At 50.2% G+C, this 23,833-nt stretch overlaps 1 protein-coding gene across 1 annotated transcript in view; it reads right to left on the bottom strand.

The window, feature by feature from the left end:
• Positions 1-23,833, bottom strand: part of BACE2 (beta-secretase 2) — a 68,173-nt gene that overhangs the window by 32,644 nt on the left and 11,696 nt on the right. The gene's annotated exons all lie outside the window — the stretch shown is intronic.

Genomic DNA, 23,833 nt, shown 5'->3' with positions numbered 1-23,833 from the left:
CATGGGGACTGGGGCCAGAGTGCAGTGGGAGGCCCTGGCCTTGCACAAGGCCAACCTGGGCTCCATCCCTGGCACCTTAGAAGGTCCCGGAGCCCCGCCAGGATGGATCCCCGAGTCAGAGCCAGGAAGAAGCCCTGTGCATCGCTAGGCATGGCTGCCTAATAAAATAAGAGTGGTGGAGTGGAAAGATGGCTCCACAGAGCTTAGCAAGGGGAGAATTTAGCCTCTGATCCACACTGAGTTGGAACGAGAGTGCATCCCTGGGCCTCATATCCTCGTCCTGGAAGCCTGAATGGACCAACCATCCACCCTGCTGGTCAGAGCCAGGGCCACTGGCCACACACATCACCTTCAGGTTTCTATGAGGTTTTATTGACAATTGTGAAAACACAACTCTTGGTCCCTCAACATGAGCCAAAAGTTTGACACACATCCCCAGATCACTTGAGGGCCCCAGGAGTTTGTCCCATTGGGCCTCATGGGTCCTTGTAATCCTTACCCCAACTTCCTTTTTCCCTAACCTCTTCTTTTGGTATGTAAAATCCCACCTGGGTTGTAGGACCTTCCCCACCTTGGTGGGTGGGGTTCTGGATAATGAAGAAAGGGTCTGGCTTTGGGCTCCAGAGAGAAAGCACATGGCATAGGCAGGACAGGGCAGTGAGAGCACATGGCAGAGAAAGGCCATGAGGAATAAAGCAAGCTGACTCCAATGAATATCTTCTTAGACTGCTTGATGTATTATTTCTCCTCCACTGCCCTGCTTCATCAGACCCATCCATCTAAGGAATTAGAAACATGGTGCTAGGGGTGGGCTCACCAACTCATTGGTTTATATTTTTATTTTACAAATTTTCACATGACCTCATGTGCTTTTCCTGGCACAGGGCTGAGTGCTGCTGATTTTTTTGGGTGGGGGCACACCCAGTGGCACTCAGGGGTTACCCCTGCTCTGTGCTCAGAAATCTCTCTTGGGAGGCTTGAGATGTCGGGGATCAAACCCAGGTCAGTTCTGGGTTGGCCGCATGCAAAGCAAATGCCCTACCACTGTGCTATCACTCCAGTCCCACACACTGCTGTTTTTGAAAGCAGGTATTTGGCCCCTCTGTGTGTGTATGACTGTCTTGGACAGCTACAGCGGACACTCCTTGGCCCTGGTGTCCCCTGATGCATCTCCCCACAATCTTAAAGGGTATCTTAAAGGCTTGTTTCTTGTTACAGGTTTGAAGAATGAGGCTGCCCACATCTATTATTACAAGAGCCATTGTGTGGATGTGCTGTTATCTATCCAGGCCAACAATTTTCTATTAATTAATAATAATAATAATAATACCCAGTGGTGTTCAGCGGTTACTCCTGGATCTGCACTTAGAAATCACTCTTGTCAGAGCTCGGAGGCCCATATGGAATGCCATGGATCAAAATCAGATCAGCCTCATGCAAGGCAAACACCATCCCTGCTGTGGTATCACTCTGGGCCTTATTTTTTATCTTATTTACTATTTTGGTTTTTAGGCTACACCCATTTGTGTTTAGGGATAATTCCTGGCTCTGCACTCAGGAATCACTCTTTATGGTGCTCAGGGGAGCCTATGGAATGCCAAGGATTAAACCTGGGCCAGTCATGTGCAAGGCAAATGCCCTACCCACTCTGCTTTGGCCCCCAACTATTTAGTCTTTAAATTGGCATCAGAATCACACGGTTCCAGAGTCTTTATGGTTGCAACAATGATGCTCCCAAATCGCTGCACCTTCACCACTACTCAAGTTCCAAAGGAACCCCTCCCCCCAGACTTCCCTGTGTCACTCCTGGTTCATTCTCCCCCACCCACACATTCCTTGCTGATTCTAACTCTCCATCTTGTCCCTCCTCTCCCCACAGACAGACTCCTCTATCAGCCCATTTCAGATGTGGGTACTTCTGATCTTCAGGTGGGATAAACAAAAAGCCGAGGGCACTTGGGTTGTTTCCAGATTCTGGGTATTATGAACAGTGCTGCGATGAACATAGGAGTGCAGAGGGCTTTTTGTTTTTGTGTTCGTGGGATATCCCTAGGAGTAGTATTGCTGGGTGGGTCATATGGAAGCTCAAATTCTAGCTTTTTGAGGAATACTTATATTATTTTCTCAAAAGCTGGACCAGTGGCAATCCAACCAGCAGTGAATGACAGTCCTTTTCTCCTGCACCCACTCTGCTTGTCTTTAAGCCAACCCCAAATTGTCAACCTATTTTCCTTCCTTCTTCCCTCTGTCCCTCTTTCTTTCCTTTCTTCCCTCTCCATACTTTCTGCTGCTCCTTCCTTCTTCCTTCTTTTCTTTCCTTTATTCCTTCCTACTTCCTCCTTTTCTTCCTTCTTTCCCTCTTTCCCTCCCTCCTCCCTCTTTCCCTCCTTCCTCCCTCCCTCCATCTTTCCCCCTTCTTCCTTCCTTCCTTCCTTCCTTCCTTCCTTCCTTCCTTCCTTCCTTCCTTCCTTCCTTCCTTCCTTCCTTCCTTCCTTCCTTCCTCTCTCCTTTTTTTCATTTCTTTATTTTTTCCCTCCCCCTTTTTGGAGCAATGCCGAGAATCAAACCCAGGGCCTCACACCCCCAAACAAGTGTCCTATGGCTGAGCCACATCCTCCCAGTAGTTTGAGGAGACAGATCCATCTGGTCTGTGTCTCTCACACATGATTTTCTTTGACATCCTCCCTCTCAGCACTGCCTATGCCCATGCCCATGAGAATATTCGATCCACTAAGAGCCATGTGAAGTCTCTTTATGAAGAAATCTTTGACCTCTAGGGACTGTTTTGCCTTCCAAATCTGTCTCCCACCCCAGAGGCTGACTGAGGTCTTAGCCTTTGCCCTGACCCCTCATGACTACTCCCGGATATCTCAAAGTTCTCAGGCCTTCTATGCCTGGGACATGAATGGAATGGAATCAGGGTTTTTTTTTTGGGGGGGGGGGAGGAAACCCTGGAACTCCACACGATGGCTAGGGAGAGCAAGGCAAGACCTTTCCCAGCCTAGAGACAAAGATCTCAGATGCAGTGTCCCTGTTGAGGCCTCTGTCCCTCAGCAAACAGAGATGGTGCCCTGTGGCTCCAGCCCCCCAGTGCTTTGCCCAAGGGGCATCTGTGTTCAGCCCAAGGCAAGAGATATTTGTAGAAGATGCTTGGGAGAGGAAAAGAAAGAGGAGAGGCAGAAAGGGGACATGTATACCTTCCTTCAAAATGTAGAAAGAGCTAGAGAGGAAGGAGAGAGAAAGACTGAGAGAGAGAGAGAGAGAGAGAGAGAGAGAGAGAGAGAGAGAGAGAGAGAGAGAGAGAGAGAGAGAGAGAGAGAGAGAGCAACCACCCTCATTAAGCAGCCACCCCACTGCATGGCGGCGTCTGGTTCATTGTAAGTCCAGGCTCACCCAAGCCCTGACTCATGCAGTGGCACACACTGGCTGGATGCGCTCACGGTAGCCGTAGCTGCGTGTCTCTGGAACCAGAGTCTCTTGGGTCACTCAGGCAACCGGCAGCTAGCAGCCGTGCGGGAAAGGCCTGCAGCTAATCAGATGACATTCCACCTCCATGCCCAGGGCTCTGGGCTGTCGGCTTTCACAGGGCCATTGTCCTCATCATAATGGCCCTGTGACTGACACAATCTCTCCACCCCAGTCTCTATGTCTTGCTAGGACCCAATGTTTGCACACACACAGATATAGAGATGCACACACAGACACACACATGAACACACACAGACACAGACATGCAGATACACACATGGACACACACAAAGACACACAGATACACACATGGACAGGCACATAGACATACCCAGACACAAACACACAGACATACAGATACACACAGACACACAAAGACACACAGACACAAAGACATACATGGGCACACACCAGACACACCCAGACACACAGATATACACAGACACACAAATACACAAAGTCACACGTAGACACAAACACACACAGACGCATGTGGCTATCCTCTCCCCCAACTTCTTGTTTATCCCACCTGAATGATCAGAACCGCCCACATGTGGAATTGGGCAGGTACAGGAGTCTGCCTGGGGGGAGAGAGGGGATAAGATGGAGAGCTCGAATCAGCAAGGAGAATCAGCAGAGTCAGTCAACAAGGAGCCCTGTGGAGCAGCTGAAAGGGAGGGAGACAGAGGCAGAGAGAGCCAGAGCAGGAGCAGAGAAGTGGCTGCTTGGAAAAGACTCGGCATAGAGGCCATGTGAGGAAATGCGTATGTTAGGTTGGGACTGTGAAATAAAGCTGGCTGACTCCTGGAACTTCATCTGACTGCCAGTGAGATCATGCAGCGTTTAGATCCGTGGGCATAAGGGGCTGCAGGCACCAGGCCAAGCCTAGAAAGGCCTCACCATCCCCACATCAACTCTAGAACTCTTTAATTTATATTAAAACAGCAACACACACGTGCATCCTTAAGCCTCCTCACTGCCCAGTGCTTCCCTTTGCATAAGTGGGTTGCAGAGAGAAGGTCACCCTAGCCACAGAGGGAATTCCTGGCTGCATCTGCCCACTTGCACCCCCTCATTCATTTCTGGTGAGGCAGGAACCGGCCTTCAAAGAAATCTGAGTTAAAGAGAAAGGATCCTGCTCTGGGCTGTGCAAACCAGCTGAGCTTTCCCCAGAGATGAGGGTGAAGAAAAGAGACATTTCTCACATCCATGCCAGACCCGGGACTCCTGTTCCTCTTCTGCCCATCCCAGGTGCAAATGGAGACAGAACCCCGCTGTTCTCCAAATGCTGCCTCACCTGGAACAACCAAGTTCAGAACCCCGTGTCCCGGCTGCCTTTACTCCACCAGCACCTTGAGTTTCCATGTCATCTCCCACCTCCTTGGACTCTTCTCCATCCACACCTGGCCACAGCCCCCCAGAAATGACAAAGGAAACAGACAGAGCCTGCAATGCACAGGGAAGGTTTTACATGTCTCAGGATTCAGAAACACGGGAGAGACATGACAGTATCCATGCAGTGCAAATAGAGAGAGCAGAACAACCCATGAGAGGTGGAGACCCCGGTTCTTTCCCCTTGGCAGCCTCTTCCTGCAAACCCAAAGAGCATCTCGCTCTGTACCTAGGGTGGGTCACTACAGCAGCTCTGTCAGAACCTGGGCCAATATTTACTGATGGCTGGTTCTTTGCTGCTTCCTTCCTGCTCATTCTGGGTTATCAGGGGTAGGCAGGATCTTTCTCATGGTGGGAAGTTGGAAAACAGTAAACGAAGGAGCAGGGGTGAAGAATGAGGGGTCCTGGGTCTTCTCTAACCCCCTCCCCACAATGCCCAAAGTCAAAAATCCAGCCTGTGAAGATGGAGCAACAGTACAGTGGGGAGGACACTTGCTTGCATACAACTGACCCAAGTTCAATCTCCGGCATACCAGGTGTGTTTTCTGAGCTCAGAGTGAGGAGTAACCTCTGAGAGGCACTGGGTGTGGCCCACAAACCAACCAACCAATGACAAAAAGAAACCAACCTGTAGTGCAAGTCCTGAGACCAAGTTTGGAGTCTAGGACCCAATAGGGCACATTTCTGTACATTTCTAAACACAACAACCATCCCTACACAGACACAAACAGACCAACACACAGAGAGATAGATCCCTGCAGCCCTGTCACCACCCCTGTTGCCCAGCACAGCCCACCAGGCTTCCTCCTGACTTTATTTCTCCTTCCAACCCCTCTTCAGCCCCAACTGTTCAGATTCCATTTCCAGTCCAGCTCACCTGTACCAGACACCTCCCAGTGCTAAGCTGCTGCTCTCACCTATTCTCCCTGAAGCTGCAGAAAACCTCAGTCTCCCTGTGAGACTCTCCTCCTTGGCCTTCACCCAGAGGCCCCCTTCCTCGAACTCCTGGAGTTCCTGGAACTCCCTAGCACCCTGCTCTTGATGTTGCCCCAGTCCTGCAGCAGACTCAGCTCACTGGACTCATCTATCTTGTTATAGCACTGGGAATTCTACGTGGCAAAATGCTCTCAAGGGCAGAGAAAGGGGCTCCCAGAAGCACCTGGGCAGTGCATCCTCTTCAGCACCTCGGACAGGGACATGGGTGTTTTGTTTTTATTTATTTTCTATTAACTTTGTTTATTTAATGACTTATTTAAACCCCATGGTTACAAGGTTGTTCTTAAAACAATTGGTTTTTCACCCATACTAAAGTTGTTCATGGTTGAGTTTCAGTCATACAATGTCCAATGCTTGTCACCAGGGCATACTTCCTGCTACAATGTCCTCATTTCCCCTCTTCCCTCCTGCCTATCTCTGGGGCAGACATTTTCTTCTCTCTCTCTCTCTCTCTCTCTCTCTCTCTCTCTCTCTCTCTCTCTCTCTCTCTCTCTCTCTCCCTCCCTCTCTCTCTTTCAGTCTCTCTTTCCTTTTAGACATGGTGGTTTGCAATATTGCAATATTGAAGGGGTACCATACCTAGCACTTTCCTTCCTTTCAGTTCCTGTCCAGAGTGATCATTTTCAACTCTCACTGTCCTAGTGCTCCCTTCTCAGCCCTCACTGTGCTTCCTGTCTTTTAGACAAGTTTTCTTCCATGGACTGGTCCTCCTGGCCCTCATCTCGATTGTCTCTGGATATTAGTGCCACAGTATCTTTTTGTTTTTCACATCCCACGAATGAATGCAATCATTCTAGGTCTATTCCTCTCCCTCATTTCACTCAGCATGATCCCCCCCCCATCTCCATCCATGTGTAAATGAATTTCATGACTTCTTTTTCAGCACGTGTTCAATGAACACTTGAACCAGACCAAGAAGAGAGGCTCACAGCTTCCTGCCAAGCAGTGAAGCAGTGACTGAGAGGCAAAGGCACAAATTCCAAAGGAGAGTGTATGAAGCACATTGCTGCAAGTGAGACACTAGCCTTGCATGCAGCTGACTCCCCACTGATCCCCAGCATTTCACTGGGCACTCTGAGCCCTACTGGGAGTAATTCGAGTGCAGAGCCAGGAGTAACATCCAAGCTCTGCCTGGTGTAAGCCCAAAATTAAAGAAAAAGGAGAGAGATTGAGTATGTGTTGTCTATCAAGCAAAAACAGTGTGGCAGGCCTACTGGTGACACTTAGAAGAACTCCGAGGTACTAAGGGTTTGGTGGATGGGCAGAAGCATAGATGAAGGGTGGGGAGTTCAGTTAATAGTGCATTCTTTTCTTGGGTTACTCCTAGCTTGTTTGTGCCAGGCTCGGGGGGATCCTAGGGGATGCTGAGGATCGAACCTGGTTGGCTGCAGGGGAATATCTAAGGGAAAGCTCCACCAGGCTAGAGATTGGGTCTTGTACAGCTGTTTGCTCCACCATCTGGAAGAGGCTGGTCCTCTCCTGAGGTGCAGGGGGATGGCAGAATTATGTGGGTTATAGTGTTGCTCACACTGGTTCCACATGTTAGCCTCAGGTGCTTCTGCATTCAGCCCTTGTGACAGAACACAAAGTTCTGGGGCTCAGGATTTGAATCTGGGCTGATGGATGCAGGTGGTGGGGACCGGGGAGAGCCCCTACAACCATGCATCAGGTGATGAAGAGAGGCCCTGTCCTCACTCTGAGGGCCCCAGCAACTGCCTCTGTTTGGCGGAACCTGTTTCTTCCATTGTTCAGGGTCTCTAAGGAGAGAGAGAAAGGAGAGAGACTAGAGAGAGACGATGCCTGCATTCACCAACTCAGATGCCCTGACAAGAGAGGAAAGAGCCTTGGTTGGAAGAAGAAACTGAGTCTTGGACGAGGAGAGCTAAAAATGCGGTTCCCAGCTCTTATCTGCTTGGCTGCCCTCATTCTGCCCACTGGTTGCCATGATTTGTCCCCCACTGTACTACTCCCTCTACTGTACCAGCCCCAACTGTGCCTCCCCCTACTGTCTGTCACCCACTGTCTCTCCCCCCACAACACCCCCAGGTCCCTCCCATCACTGTCCCAGTCCTTATTGGCTAGACCTTGGCACCAACCTGCCTGCCCACAGCTCCCTCTCTCCTCTCAGCTGGCACCTAGCCCTCACCCTCTGCACTGCTGCTCGCCAACCGCCACCCTCAGGCAGCCCTTTGCGGCCGCAGTTCTGGGCAGCAGTAGCTGTAGCTATCAGACGTCCCTTCTCTCTCCATCAGCAGCTTAATAGATGGAAAATGAGCCGATCAGCCCAGCAGGGGCTCATTGAGCACTAGGATTCTTCCGGCACTGGCCCATCTGTCGAGAATCCTGGCAGGGGAGCCGCAGCCAGGGCCTTTTGGGCCCATCCTGGAACTGTTTGCCTGCAGTTGCTCTGTGCTACTGCAGGAGTTGACCTTGTTATCCGGGTCTCTTGGAGCACAAGTTAGAGGCCAAGCTCATATCCTCTCTCAAATTTTTGTGGAAGATGGACAAATGAATGGTTACATGCTGTTCTGCCACATATTAGGTGTTTTGAGAGAGAGAGAGAGAGAGTGCATACATGAAGGCCAAAAGACATTAGAGAAATCAGAAGATCTTGAGTTATGTGTCTTCAATCACTACCAGTGCTGGGACAAGGCTCTGAGAGAAAGGCTTGTCTTCTCTACAAAATAACCAGGATCTAGGAACAACCTAAGTACCCGAGAACAGATGAATGGCTAAAGAAACTGTGGTATATCTACACAATGGAATACTACGCAGCTGTTAGGAAAGTGAAGTCATGAAATTCTTTCATACATGGATGGACATGGAGATTATTATGCTGAGTGAATGATTTAGAGGGAGAGGGAAAGACAGAGAATAATATCGCTTATTTTGGGGATGTAAGATAAGTAAAAGATAGTGTGGTAATATCCAGAGACAATATCGAGAGTCAGGAGGACTGGTCCATGGTAGGAAGCTTGTTGCAAAGACCGAGGAGTGCAAAGAAGGGAGCACAATGACAATGAGAGTTGGGAGTGATCACTCTGGACAGGAACTGGGTGCTGAAAGGAGAGAAAGTGATAAGCATGGTAACCCCTTCAAGAACAATACTGCAGACAGCAGTGTCTAAAAGGAAGAGAGAGACAAAGAGAAAGAGAGAGAAGAAAATGTGCTAGAGACAGTCAGGGCGAAACTGTGGACTTTGATGGTGGGAAATGTGGCCGGGTGAAGGGTATGGGACATTACATGACTGAAACTCAATCATGAACAACTTTGTAATAATATCTCCAATGTAATTTCATCTCCAATTAAAGAATCTATTTATACATTTAAACTTAAAAGAAAGGTGAACCACAGAAGAGCAGAATGGCTGAGTCCACAGCCTGGAGGCATTGAGCACTTTTTGGGCCACTTGCTTTGGCTGAATGTAGAAATCTGGGGTGCAGGCAGATTGCTGCAGGGGCTCTGATTGGAGTCACCCTTCTGAACATCCTTTTGAACAGAGATGTATTGATGTCAGTAGCTAAAACCCACCATGGGAAGTAGGATGTGTGGGAGAGGCTGCACAGGTGGAGGGGAATCTGACATGTGACAACCATCAGTATCCCCCTCAAGAAGAGGCATGTGAGGGTATCTCAGGCCCCTCTCTGCCCACTCAGGCTCTTTCACGCACCCCAGGGTCAGTTATTTGTCCAATACTGGTTTCAAGGTCGTATACTGCTTCAGGGCTTAGTGATGTAGAGCTGCTTAAAACACACCCCTAACCCCAAGCAGGGCAGGGAGAAAAAGGATGTAGCACAGGGGTGCAGATGTTTGCTTTGCCAGCTCCCAATTTCCTGGTTTGTGCAATGGAACCATCAATGGAACCTTTCCTTCCTTCCTTCCTTCCTTCCTTCCTTCCTTCCTTCCTTCCTTCCTTCCTTCCTTCCTTCCTTCCTTCCTTCCTTCCTTCCTTCCTTCCTTCCTTCTCTCCTTCCTTTTCTCATTCCTTGCTCCCTCCCCTCTTTACTTTCCTCCCTCCCTCCCTACCTCTCTTTCTTTCTTTCTTTCTTTCTCTCTTTTTCTTTCTCTTTCTTTCTTTCTTTCTTTCTTTCTTTCTTTCTTTCTTTCTTTCTTTCTTTCTTTCTTTCTTTCTTTCTTTCTTTCTTTCTTTCTTTCTTTCTTTCTTTCCTTCCTTCCTTCCTTCCTTCCTTCCTTCCTTCCTTCCTTCCTTCCTTCCTTCCTTCCTTCCTTTCTTCCTTTCTTTCTTTCTTTCTTTCTTTCTTTCTTTCTTTCTTTCTTTCTTTCTTTCTTTCTTTCTTTCTTTCTTTCTTTCTTTCTTTCTTTCTTTCTTTCTTTCTTTCTTTCTTTCTTCCTTCCTTCCTTCCTTCCTTCTTTTTTTTTTTTTTTTTGGTTTTTGGGTCACACCCGTTTGATGCTCAGGGGTTACTCCTGGCTAAATGCTCAGAAATCGCCCCTGGCTTGGGGTGACCATATGGGATGCCGGGGGATTGAACCGCGGTCCTTCCTTGGCTAGCGCTTGCAAGGCAGACACCTTACCTCTAGTGCCACCTCATTGACACCTTCTTTTCTTTTCTTTCTTTCCACACCCAGTGGTGCTCAGGGTTTATTCCTGGTTCTGTGCTTAGGAATCACTCTGGCAGGCTTGAGAAAGCCTATGGGATGCCAGAGATCAAATCCAGGTTGGCTTAGTGCAAGGTAAACACCCTCTCTGCTGTGCTATCTCTCTAGTCCTTACCATGGGACCATTTCTCTCTCCTTGACCCTGTGTGGCACCCTGAGTATCCCTCCAGTGGGAGAACACTGAGCTTTGATCATGGGTCTCTTGGTAGGTCTTTCTGGGCTGTGGAATTTCCTGGAGTTTCACATTTTTCTGCTGGCAGGATGGATCTACCCACTCCTCACTCTGTCCTGTGAATGGATGGAGGCAGATGTTTGAACTGTTCTGAGTGCCAGGCCAGAGCCAGGCCCCACCCAGGCCTGTGGTGCCAATCTAAACAAGGGTCCCTTTACCCTTGGCAAAGAAAAGGCACATGGGATTGTGGGTAAGCACTTAAATGATGGCAAGATAGGTGAGTGTGGGAGGACAGAGGCTTAATTCTCAGAGCCAGACTTATGTGACTCCCAAGTGGTTGTAAATAATGAGAGTTGTCTCCTGTTGGCCCCCCCAAGCCTGTAAGTCCCAAGAACTTGATTTATTCCTTTTACCCCAAAGTTTCCTCTGGCTATTACTTCCCACAGGCATTGAGACTGATTCTTAGAGAAGGTAAAGTGTCTGAACTTTAGCACAGAACTTTCAAGAGTTTCACCAAATGCTGCCTTTGGCTCAACAGCAATTAGAAAGTCATCCCAGATCTGAACTTCTGAGAATAGATCATGGGATGCCACATCCCTGGGTCCCAATTGTACAATAGAGTCTACTCAATATCAGAAAAAAATTGGCTTTGCTTGTTTGTTTTTGGGCCACACACAGCTGGGCTCAGTGGTTACTCCTGGCAGGCTTGGGGGACCCCTATGGGATGCCGGGGATTGAACCTGGGTCAGTCACATGCAAGACAAATGCCCTCCCCTCTGTGCTATGATTCTGACCTCAACACCAGAATATTTTTAATAAAATATTTTCTTTTTATTTGTTTATTATTATAACCAGAGTCTTGAAGAGTCAGTCAGTGCCTGCTTTCATGTGGGGTATTATTTTGGGGGGAGGTGCTCAAGGAGTACTCAGAAGGTCCAGGTTTTACTCTAGAAGTACCTGAGGATGAAGAATTGTTAGGGACCTATAGTTTTGGGGATCACCAGGGCTACCCAGGAATGCTCAGGACTCAGGGGACACCAGCCATATCCAGGAGGCTGTGAAGTGCCAAGGCTCAAACCCAGGCCAGACACAGGCTCAACACAGGCTCTAATGCTACCACAGCTTTGCGACCCCTTGTGAGATATAAAGGCTCATTTCTCAGAGCTTGTGACCACTCGTCTGTCCGCACATCAAAGTTGCTGCTTGGAACTGGTTTTAGTATATTTTATTTTATTTTGGGGCCACACCTGGTGGTGATCAGGAGTTACTCCTGGCTCTGTGACCAGGAATCACTCTTGGGTGGGCTCGGGGAACCCTATGGGATGCCAGTGATCAAACCTGGATCAGCCGCATGCAGGCAAATGCCCTCCCCACTGAGCTGTCACTCCAGCCCCTGATTTTCTATTCTGTACCTGCCTCATTCATGGGACATAAGATTCTTGCGTGGGCCAGAGAGATGACAGGCCTTTGTAGCTTAGCCACAGTCACAGCTACTACCAGCAGGAACAGGGCTGTGAGAACGGTCACCATGTGAGTCTGTAGTGGTGGCAATTCCCAAGAATGCCGTCATCCCATAAATCTAGAAGGAAGAGCCCAGAACACCACATCTGGGCAGTGGAGCCTCAGGAAGCTCCATCTTCTCTCTCTCTCTCTCTTTCTCTCTCTCTCTCTCTCTCTCTCTCTCTCTCTCTCTCTCTCTCTCTCTCTCTCTCATACACCCACACCCACACACATGCATCCTTGTTGGCCAACAGAACACTAGGTGATAAGATTGCATCTATCTGGCTCCCTTTCACCCTTTCTGCCCAGAGAGATATGGGGGTGCCTCCACCCCAGCTTATCATGGACACAGCTGTGCAGACATTGTCTTTGCCCAAACATGTTTCTCTCTAAAATCTTCTTGCAAGTCTCTGGGATCCAGCGAGATTGCTCCCAAGCTAAGCATGGGGCCAACCCTGGTTTGATCCACCAGTGCTGGGCACTGCCCAGGATCCCTCGAATATTACCAGGAGTCACCCCTGAGCACACAGCCAGGAATAACCCCTGAGCACTGCCCCCCCAAATAAGCATTACCCAAAAAAAGTATTTGAGGGATTACCAAAAATGTCCCTAAGTATTTTGAGAGCTGTTCCCTGGTGCTCAGGATGCAGAGGCAAAGGGACCGTCTCCGGTCTCCGCATGGAGTCACGCCTCAGAGTGGATTTGTCTTTCCTCAGTCTCTGCTGACAGTGGAATAAAAGCCCTAGGAAGCAGCATGGTGAATTTGAGGGTTAGGCACTGAGTTAAAAAATGTGATTTTTCAGCAACTTTCTCCTTTCCCTCAACAGCACGTTCCTAAAAGTCCATCTATTGGTCACGTGGGTTAAGGGACTATCACTGACTCAAACAAAGGAGAACAGCAAAAGCCAGTTTTGCAGTGGGAAACAGACCATTCAGATCACAATCTATTCTTGACCTGTGGGCACATAATCCGCTCTGGTCAGCCTTTTCAAAGTGGCCTCTCTAGGAAGCTGCCACAGAGAGCGGGGAGTGTAGTGAGGACAGAGAAGGGAGCACTAGGACAGTGAGAGTTGGGAATGATCACTCTGGACAAGAATTGAGTGCTGAAAGGAGGGAAAGGGAGAGGCAGGGTACCCCTTCAGAAACAGTACTGCAAACAACAGTGTCTAAAAGGAAAAAAAAAGAGAGAAAGATTGGAGAAGAGGGAGGAGGAGGAGAAGGAGGAGGAGGGAGAGGAAGAGAAGGAGGAGAAAGAAGAGGAAGAGGAGGAGGAGGAAGACAAGGAGGAGGTGAAGGGCTTATAACTGAAACTGAATCATAACCAACTTTGTTTTGTGGTTTTTTGGGGTTTTTTGGTGTGGGGGGGCACACCAGCAGCTCAGGTGTTACTCCTGGCTCTATGCTCAGAAATCGTCCCTGGCTTGGGGGACCATATGGAATGCCAGGATTCGAGCCAGTCCATCCTGGACAGGCTGATTGCCAGGCAAATGCCCTACTGCTGTGCTATCTCTCCGGCCCCTCAATCACGAACAACTTTGTAACTAAAAAAAAAAAAATTGTTATGAACCTTGTAAACCACAGTGTTTAAATAAAGTAATTTAAAAAAATGGCCTCTGATCTCAGCATGTCTGAGCCTATTTTCTCAGTGAGAATGTACATGGTGCCATCTGTCATCACAGGGCATTTTGGAAGCAAAGACATCCTTAGGCTATGCGTGCCAGGGGACACTGAGGCTCAGCCAGGCCTTGTCTGTGACTGGTCCTAAGCACTACCTCAGCCCCTCCTAGCTGACAAATCCCCTGCTTCCCAGAGACATCTTTCTAAAGGTGCCATCTTATCTGCATCCCACACCTGAACCTCTCTGCTTAGGATCTGATGCATCCCCAAGTCAAAAGTGTTACCCAAAGGCCATCGCTGGTCTCCGGCTTGAACCCTCTGCTCAGTTCAGGTCAGTTGCTCAAACAGGCTATTTTCTGGGCTCTGGCAAAAGTCTTGGCTCCTTCTTTTTTTTTTTTTCCCTCTTGTTAAACCCATGAGGGCAGGAGAAAGATATTTTAATAGACACATGGCAACCACAGATATCATTCTCTGCTAAAAAAGATGTTTTAAAGCCCTTTAAAACTGAGGCCCCTCAGGACGGACATCCAATCTACACATTTTATGGCATCTAGATAGCCTGAAAGGACGCTGACCCGGGGGAGAAGTAAGGGACACAGCGCTCTGTTACTCCTACGCCCCTGACAGACAGATGCTTCCCAAAGTCGGCTTTATAGAAAGGTCACACGGAAATTTTCCTGAACATTCTAGAAAGAGGGAGAAATGATCACTTTACAAAAGAGCAAATTGCAGCCTCTTAACCTTGGAACCGCTGATGTGAGTGTGGGGGGTTCTGGTGCTCCTGTAGGGAGGATGGAGACAGCTGGGTCCTTACTTCCAGCCCCCTCATAGGGGCTCCTCGCTTGAACCCAACTGCTCTTGGGATCACACTAGACACCATAAAAGGCACCTCAGTTTGACAGTTCCCCAACCCAAGTCCCAACTCGAAGGTTGAGTCTCAGCTTCCTGTTCTCTTGCTGTCTGTCCCACAGTTCACTGTTGGGGTGCCTGATGGGAACCTTCTGGGGTTCCTTTGACACACAAGCTCATGCCCTTCTGTGCTCATAACCAGCGGCTACCCTACTTCTTGGATCACATGCTTCCTCACCCTCCCTTGCATCCTCCCTGTGCTCCAAGGTGCCACCTACAGGGGGACCCCCAGATTTCTCCGTGGCACCCATTGCCCCACTCAGTACTCCCCAGAACCCCCAGTATGAGCCAGACGGAGCTAGTGACCAGACTGGTCAGTGTCCCAGCTGGGACGAAAGGACCCAGAGGACTCGGCTACAGCCTCTGTGGGCCGACCAGGCTCTGGCAGGTCTGAGCATGTGGGCATCTGCCTCCAAATGGAGCTTCTGGGCTAATTGGGGTTAAGGAACAGAGACACAAAGGAGCTGGAGAGAATCTGTGTGCATTGGAAAAACACTGGAGATAGAGGAGGCGTACAGTGAGATAGAGAGATAGAGTGAGATATAGGCAGAGATAGATAAGTAAATAGAGAGAGGTAGAGATCAAGAGATAGGTAGGTAGAGAGAGATAGAGATAGGCAGATAGATAGATGATAGACAGACAGACTATTGATTAGGACTCTCCATCCCTGAGGACAGAGCCTGGCATTTGACCTTTAAATCACACTGCCTGTGGCCAGGTTATCTTTCCACTCTTCTACCCCCCATATACACAAAACAGAAACACACACAGACACACACACAACAGAGACACACTTTACAGAGACACATAGACACAACAGAGACACACAACATACACAGGCACAATTGACACTCATTCACAACAAGCACACACAACAGACATACACAACAGAGACATACAACAAACCCACATAGACACACAACAACATAGAGACACAGAAGATATGCACACAACAGAGAGAGAAGTGCACACAGCCCCGTTCTGCAGGAACACAAGCTTTTGATCCCAGCAGACTGGTTTCAAGTTGAGGGCAACTATTTTAGAGGCTTCCTCATGCCCCAGTTTGTTCAGTGAGGATTTATGGACCAAGCCCATGCTCCATCCTTGGTGGATATTTAGGAGAGAGAATCGGGGGCTTCAGGTTCATCCCCACTCTACTTCTGGTAGACTGAAGGTTGGGGGGGTCAGGGATGGCATCCTTAGTCCCTGTGATACCCCTTTCCCATGGGTAGCTGTGCTCTGGCATCCTGGTCCCCTTGAGTCAAAATCCAGGTGTGAAAACATTGTTACTGGTCTTGCACAGGGCAAACTTCAATTCCAGCACCCCAGATGGCACTCCCAAACACCAACAGGAGGTACTCCTGAACACAGAGCCAGGAGAGAGCCCCGATCACTGCCAAGAGTGGTCCAAATTCCCCTCTGCCCACCCACACTCCTTCAAAGCCCAGATCCAGTCCCAGGTCCCAGTTTAAGGAGCCAGCCACCTTTCCTCCAGCCACCTTTCCTCCAGCCACCTTTCCTCCAGCCACCTTTCCTCCAGCCACCTTTCCTCCAGCCACCTTTCCTCCAGCCACTTTTCCTCCAGTCACCTTTCCTCCACGTACTGCTGGCGCTATCTACCCTGAAGCTACTTACTTATTCCAAGCCACAAAGTCCCTTGAAACTGCTTCTCAGTCCGAGACATGTGGCCAGCTTGTACGATTCCTCCCAACACCATGGAAGCTGCCAGAAAATAGGGGGACCTACTAGGAGTCTTTCACCCCCCTACACCATCCTCTTCCCACATGAAACATCTGGAGTTTCCAAGCAAAACCCAGTTTGTTTGTTTTATGGGCTACACCTGGTAGTGCTCAGGGCTCACTCCTGGTTCTGTGCTCAGACATCACTCCAGGAGGAGTCAGGGGACCCTATGGGGTGCTGGGGACACAATTCACATCCACTGTGTGCAAGAACTTTGCCCCTTTTCTGATATCTTTGGGGCTTCCACCAATTTTTGTTTTAATCAAGGATAACGGACTTGGGGTGTGCTGGCCCCTGAAATATTGATGATTGTTTGGAAAAAATTAATTGATAACAGGTCAATGAATTTTCTCCATGCCCAGGAAGACAGATGCCCTCCAAGAACATGGTGCACAACGGGTGGGACAGAGGAAGCAGACAGACGCCATGACCCGCTGCACCCGTGACCCTCCAGGCCACTGTCCAGCCACCTCCGTCCCCCTCCTGCCTGCAGGATTAAGTGGAGTGGGAGCTGCCACTTAAGTCCTTAAATCTCTGGTCCCCAGAGGAGGCAGCCAGGTCGGATCGATGGGAAGGCAGACGGGAGGAACCGCAGTACTAGGCAGGCTGCAGGTTGAGTGCCGGCTCGGCTTGGGAGGGCAGCGGCCAGAGGGGTGCATGCAGGAGCCCTGATTTTCTCACTCACCGGCTCTGCACGTTCTGCCCTGAGTGGCTGCATCTTGATTTGTTGGAAACACGTAAATGTCACGATGTTCTTGGGGTGTTTTTCAAAGGGCAGAAGTGACTGGGGCTTGGGTCACTTTTTTCTTAACCTTTTACTGAGAAAGGCTAGGAAAGGCAGGGAAAGGCTGGGAAAGTGGGGAAAGATTGGGAAAGACTGGAATAGGGAAGGAAGTTCGGGAAAGGCTGGGAAAGAAACGGGAGCTAAAAATTCAGAAAATAAGGTTGGTCTAGGCAGGATAATCAGGTCACAGTGTCACTTTATTCCTGAGTTCCCATCTTCACCCCTAATCTCTGATGATGCTCTGCTAGGTGATGGGGGGCCTGGAAAGCCAAGAGAGGGGGAGGGTGTGGGGCTGCCCTATGGCCACTCGAGCTCCCTTGGGTTCTGGGAAGATGCGGTGTGTCCACACAGATGGCTGTCACAGCAACACACTGCAGATGACTTTCTTTCCTGGGCCCTAAGATGGATGTGGGGTCCAGTGGGGTGGGCTGCCTGCTTCCTGGGATACACATGGTCAGTCCTTCTCCACACCTTCCAGAGGGGACCCCCATATAAGGACACAGGTCTGACAGGTGGTAGGGCTCAGTTCTGGACCTCACAGCCCAGAAGTGGTTTTCTCTGGTGTCTCAGAGAGCCATGTTTCAAAGTTCCTGGGAATGGGGGGCATGGGGTGCAGAGACAATACCAGGCAGGGGTGATGCCTGAGATTTAGCGAATCTGGGGTTTTATTCTGAGGTTCCCTGGGCAGGGATATATGGTCCTGCCAATCCACAGCAAGAGGGCGTGCAGGACTTGGACCCGGTCCATGAAGTCTCTGCATCCTGGGTAAACTGAGGCCTACGGGAGCCGCTATGAGAATCTGTACAGACGCCCCCTCAAGCTGGTCAAATTGAGTTGTAGAAGCAGGAGAGGTGCTTCTCTGAAGCAGAAACATACCCCCCACCCCGTTTGTCCTCCATCTCCTTCCTCTCCCTGTTAAATAGTAGGAAAGGGGTGGAGAGGGGGTCAGCTGGCCTGGCACCATCCATTCACCTCCCTGCTGTGAGGATTGTGAGGTGATACAGGGGCACCCTGACTTCTCAGAGTTCCAAAATAGAGGGAGGGGAGATACAAGGCTGTAAGTCACACCAACCAAACAGGAAGCAGAATGAACACGGGGTACAGCTCCAGGAGACCACAGTGAGGAGGAGCATGTGTTTGGTCTAGGAGATGCGTTCAAGGTCTCATCATGTCTGGGAAATCCCTGGCATAGGCCGTTGGGAACCCCAGGGCAGTGACATATGGGAAACACTGGGGACCCTAGCTAAGGTCACAGTTGCTCCAGGGACTGGTCAGGGACAGCTGAGCCAGGCTCAGCTTTCCAACAGGCCCCCCAGACCAGGAAGGAATATTTGTGATTGATTCCATATAGAAGGAAAAGGAGAGATCCCACCTTGTTGGAATAACATCTCCTATGTGCTTAGGTCTCTGCATAAAGCTTGACACAGATTGAAATACACACAGCCAGGGCCAGAGAGATAGCACAGTGGTAGGGTGTTTGCCTTGAATGTGGCTGATCCAGTATGGACCTGGGTTCAATTCCCAGCATCCCATATGGTTCCCCAAGCCTGCCAGGGACAATTTAAGAGCTAAGAGCCAGGAGTAAAACCCTGAGCATTACAGGGTGTGCCGCCCTCCAAAATAAATAAATAAATGAATAAATAAATAAATAAATACACACAGCCAGGGACCACCCCCAGGCTGAGTTCAAACCTTACTTAAAAATCACAGTTATATGGAGGAGTCCAGGCCTCAGTTTCCCAACTTGTACAGTGGGGAAAGATAGGGTAAGCTCTCCTCTTCCCTGGTCATCTCTAGCAGGCAGCTCCTGTGATCCAGACAGCTCTGTTCCTTGCCTGTTTTGGGCAGGATGCTCAAAGGGAGTTTTGTAGGTAGTAACCAGGCCCCTGTGCAGGAGGAGAAATTGATGCTGGGTGTGGGGAGGCCAGGCAGTGCCCTGGGAGACACTCTAGAGCAGGGTCTATGGAAAAAAAACTTGAGGTTGACTCCTGGCTCTGCTCAGGGGTCAGTCCTGGAGGGAGCTCAGGGAACCATATGGTGGGTGTGCTGGGGATTGAACCCTGATTGGCCACATGCAAGGCAAGTGCCCTCCTGCTATGCTGTCACTTTGCCCCGAAAAGGAAGATATTTTTAAAATTTCTCTATTTAAACACCATGGTTACAAGGTTGCTCATAATACAGTTGGTGTTTTATTTTTCTCACAGATACAAAGTTGTTTGATTGAGTTTTAGTCATACAATTCCAACACCCTTCAGGGCACATTTCCCACCACCAATAAGCTCAATTTCCCTCCTTGTAACCCTTCCCCCAGGGTTCCTTTACCTAAGTTTTCTTTTGAGATGTCAATCCCACCTGGATAATCAGACCCTCCCACACCTGGGATTGGGAGGCTGTTTTAAATAAAGAATAAAAAAGTCTGGGAGGAGTTGAGGGAAGAAACCGTGAAACGCAAGGAGGGGCAGCAAAAAGCTTAGCAAAGAAAACATGTGAGGACTTGCACGTGGTGGATAGGGCTGTGGAACAAAAGCAAGCTGGCTTCGATGAAACTTTAACTGACGGCTTGTGAATTATTTCTCCGCCGTTATCCTGCATTTTCAGACCCGCTGGCCAAAAGGGCTAGAGGTACTGTGCCAGGGAAGGATTCACCCAACATGCGGATCTCTATATAATTTTAGTTTCATTCAACACCTCCTGACCTCCTCCCTGCCTGCTTCTGGGGTAGACATTTTTCTTCTCTCTCTCTCTGAAAAAGAAGATCTTAGCTCAATGTTAAAGCAAGAGTGATAGCACAATGAGTAGGGCATTTGCCTTGCATGCGGCCAACTCAGGTTCGATCCCCAGCATCTTATATGGTCCCCTGAGTCTGCCAGGAGTGATTTCTGAGCACAGAGCCAGAAGGAACCCCCTGGGAACTGCAGAGTGTTGTCCCCAAACAAAACAAAACAAAACAAAAATTAACCCTGAAAGAGATGGTCTGGATTACTCAGCAGCACAGATTCTGGCATCACTGCCGAGGTCAGCAAACTAGAAACAGAGGCTTCTGGTAAAACATGCCACTGATGCTCCTGCAGATCTCGGGTACTCAAAGCCTGCTCACTGCAGGGACTGACAGTGTGCCAAGGACACAAGCAGAACTAGAGGGCACGCTGGCTGGGGCAGAGGGTGTGCTGGTAGAAGATAGAGAGAACATGCTGGCTGGGGTCAGAAGGTTCTTGGTTGGAGGCAAAGGCTGTGCTGGCTGAGAACAGCTTGGGAATAGTGGGCATACTTGCTGGAAAAAAGGGGTGTGCTGGCTCAGAATGGAGGGTGTGCTGGCTGGGGAAGGAACAAAATAGCTCAGATCAGAGAGCTTACAGGTTGGTGCAGAGGGTTTTTGGCTTGGAACAGAGGTTGTGCTGGCTGGGGGCTGAGGGTGCTCTCTAAACTGCTGCAACTCCTCAGTATGGGGGAGCATATCCCTGAACTACCTCCCCTGTATCCTCTTCTTAAGCTGTATGCTGCTCTCTGTTCCTACCCTCCCTTCCTCAGCGAAGGTTCTGAAAATTGGTCCTGGATCCTTTGCAGCTGCATCCATCCCAGGTGGAGTCCGGCTGACATTTACTCAGCCTGTCACCTGCCCCCCACTGCCGCCCTGAGTCCCAGGACAGACTGTGGACGTAGGCTTTGATGGAGAGCAGTGATCATAGTCCATGGGACAGTCAGCCAGTGATTTCCCTGTTTCCCCTTTTCTCCCCAAAGGAGCTTCTGTACCAGCCCCTGGTGTGGGTGTCCAAGACGAATGCTAGATGCCTACCTAGCCCAAGATGATACCTAGACCCTTGGCTACACGGTCTTGTTTTTTTTAGAATATTCTCTGAGCAGAAATGCCTTCCACTGTCCTTTCCAATCTTGCAGGGAATCTCGGCGTCTTTATTGCTTTCGTAGCAGGGCTGCTGCTAGATTCTTCCCATCCTGTCTCACACCCAAGCACTCCTTGACTGGCAGCCTGACAGAGACCCTGGGGTGCAGTGAGGGGACCCTCTGAGTCAGGGTCTGGCTGCTCGAGGACCCGGCCAGAGGGAGGTGGCAGGGCTGGGACATCCCCTCTCACGTGTGCACGGTGGTGATGGGTGGTTTCTTCAGTCCCTACAGCCCAGTGGAGTTTTTCATGGTGTCAGAGCCAGTCTCCTCTCTCTGTCTTTTCCAACCATTGACAGCTCCCACCTCGGCTCCCTTTTCAGCCTCGACTGTGCCCACCGAGTTGGCCACAGAGATGATCAGGGCTGCCCACATCTTATCACCCTCACCGGCCAGGGAGCCAGGACTGCTCTGACCTGGGGTGCCCAAGAGGTCCCCATTTTTAGGAGCTGCAGGGAGCAGAAAAGACAGCCCCAAGTGGTCGCAGGCGGTGCCAAAGGTGGACGTGGGTTAGACACGTGCAAGGCAAACACTGCACAAAGCCCAGTTTGACTCTCACGGGGAGCACCAAACCGAGGTCACCCGCATCCCAGTCTCCTTCCTTCCCTCCTCATTTGCTGTGTGGAAGCTCCACAGATTAGCTCCAAGGAGGGGAACATGTGTGAGAGTGTCAGGGTGCAGGACTCAGTGGGGGATTCCCTGCAAAATTGGAAAGGACAGTGGAAGGCATTTCTGATCAGAGAATATTCTAGAAAAATAAGACCGTGTAGACAAGGGTCTAGGTATCGTCTTTGGCTAGGTTAGGCAGCTAGTGGGGGTTGGGGGGGGGCTGGCTGGAATCCATTCCTCAGTCAAGAATGTCAAGAGAGAGATTCAGAAAGTGCGTCCGACCTTCTGTTCCTGGCACATAGATCTCTTCAAAGGTGGTTCTGGGACTCTTTCAGCCACCCCTGACCCCCAGCTCACTGTCCCTCCAGAATCTCTGCTTAGCTAGGCCCAGAGTTCAAAGCAGCCTGAGAGCAGACAAGGGGGCATTCCTAAGTGAGAGAGCAATGAAAGAGTGAGAGAGAGTGAGTGAGAGCGATCAAGTGAGAGAGAAAGAGAAAAAGAAAAAGTGAGAGAGAGAGCAAGCGGGATGGAGAGAGAAAAAGATTGAGAAAGAGTGAGCAAGAATGAGAGAGAATGACAGAGAATGCTACAGCGAGCAGGACTTGGGATCAGTAGCGTTGGAGTTGAGTGCATGCAGCTGTCCGCAGACCTTCCAACTCCTCTGCAGGGCTCCGGGCAGGGGGGACACTGGACACAGCAGACCTGTCCTCATCAGCTCTCTGCACAGGGCCCCCAAGTCTGTAAAGGTGCCCACCTGTGCCCTCTGGCAGTATTTCCCACACCTGTCCCACCCGGTGTCTCTTCCCAGTAGCTGAGCGGTATCCAGTGGGTGAGTCACTCGGAGTGACCCCCTGCCCAAGTAGGGGCAGAATTGACCAGTGACCTCCCACTCTGTGACTCTCCTCGGGGACAGCTGAGTCTGTCCCACTGACTCACAGGCTGAACCTGGCGTTCATACCTCTTGGGACTCCCAATGTCATGAATCCCCTACCTGCACCCACACTCTGCATCTGTGCCTTTCATTTTCATTCTGCACTCCACGCTATAATGGGGAGCCCCAGTTTATCTCCCGGAGGGTCAGACACACATTCCATAATCTGCTTTGGGGAGGCCCCAAGACAGCATTGAAGCATTGACAAACAGGTCCCTTTGGCACACACCTGAGTGGAATTTTCTTCCTTCATTTTCATTTTTGCAAGGATAGCCATGCTGACTTGTCAGTGGATTCCCAGATGCATTTTCCTGGGAAATTCCAAGTTCTGGTGATTTCTGGTGTCAACCCCTCAAGCAACCTATGAACCCCTGAAGCCCCCTCAGGTACGGATCCCACCATAGCCTGACTCCAAAATGACACAACTGGTTTTAGAACAGCAGACAGAGAAGCACGGGGGAATGGAGTTCTGATGCCACATTTTTTTCTAATTTTGGGACCCCAGCCAGGGCTTCTCAGGGACTACTCCTGGCTCTGCAGTTGTGGGTGAGAGACTCACTCAGCAGTGCTCAGGGCTCTTGAGTGGAGTGATTCAGGGGACCAGATGCAGACCTGAGGTCAAACCTGGGTCGGCCGTGTGCAAGACCAGTGCCATTATAGTGCTTTGCTGTAGCAGTCCAGCTGTATTGGAGTGTGGCCACTGTAAAACATGGGGGACACACACCCTCTGTGGGGGTCCCTGAGATAGTCCTGTGACCTGCAACCTGAGTCCAGCCACCTGGTCCAATCTGTGATGATCACAGAGACTGCAAATCACGTGCCCTGGCTGAACCTGTGTCCTGACCCTCTTGGCCTCCCCCTGCACAGCCCTGTCCTGTGGGGTCGAGGGGAACCCCCAGGCACAGCCCTGCAGCAGGGTGAGGAAGCCAAGCCCCAGTCCATATCTCCTCACACTTCCTTTTCCTCTACAAAACTCACCCACCAGAGCCAGAGAGGAAACGGCCAAGCACGCGAGTTTAGGAGGGGTGGAGTGGGGTGTATGGGGCAGCTTGGGCCCCTCAGCCTCCTGTGCCACCCGGCCGGCCAGACACTTTGCGAAGAGGCACTGACTACCTCGAAAATAAGCAAAGCCCTGTCCCATCCCTGCTGGCCTATGGAGGACCCTAGTGCTGGGAGGAAGCCTGAGTTTATCAGTGAC

The sequence above is a fragment of the Suncus etruscus genome, chromosome 13 (assembly GCF_024139225.1).
Source record: "Suncus etruscus isolate mSunEtr1 chromosome 13, mSunEtr1.pri.cur, whole genome shotgun sequence".
Taxonomy (NCBI): domain Eukaryota; kingdom Metazoa; phylum Chordata; class Mammalia; order Eulipotyphla; family Soricidae; genus Suncus; species Suncus etruscus.
This window is presented reverse-complemented; position numbering and strand designations above follow the sequence as displayed.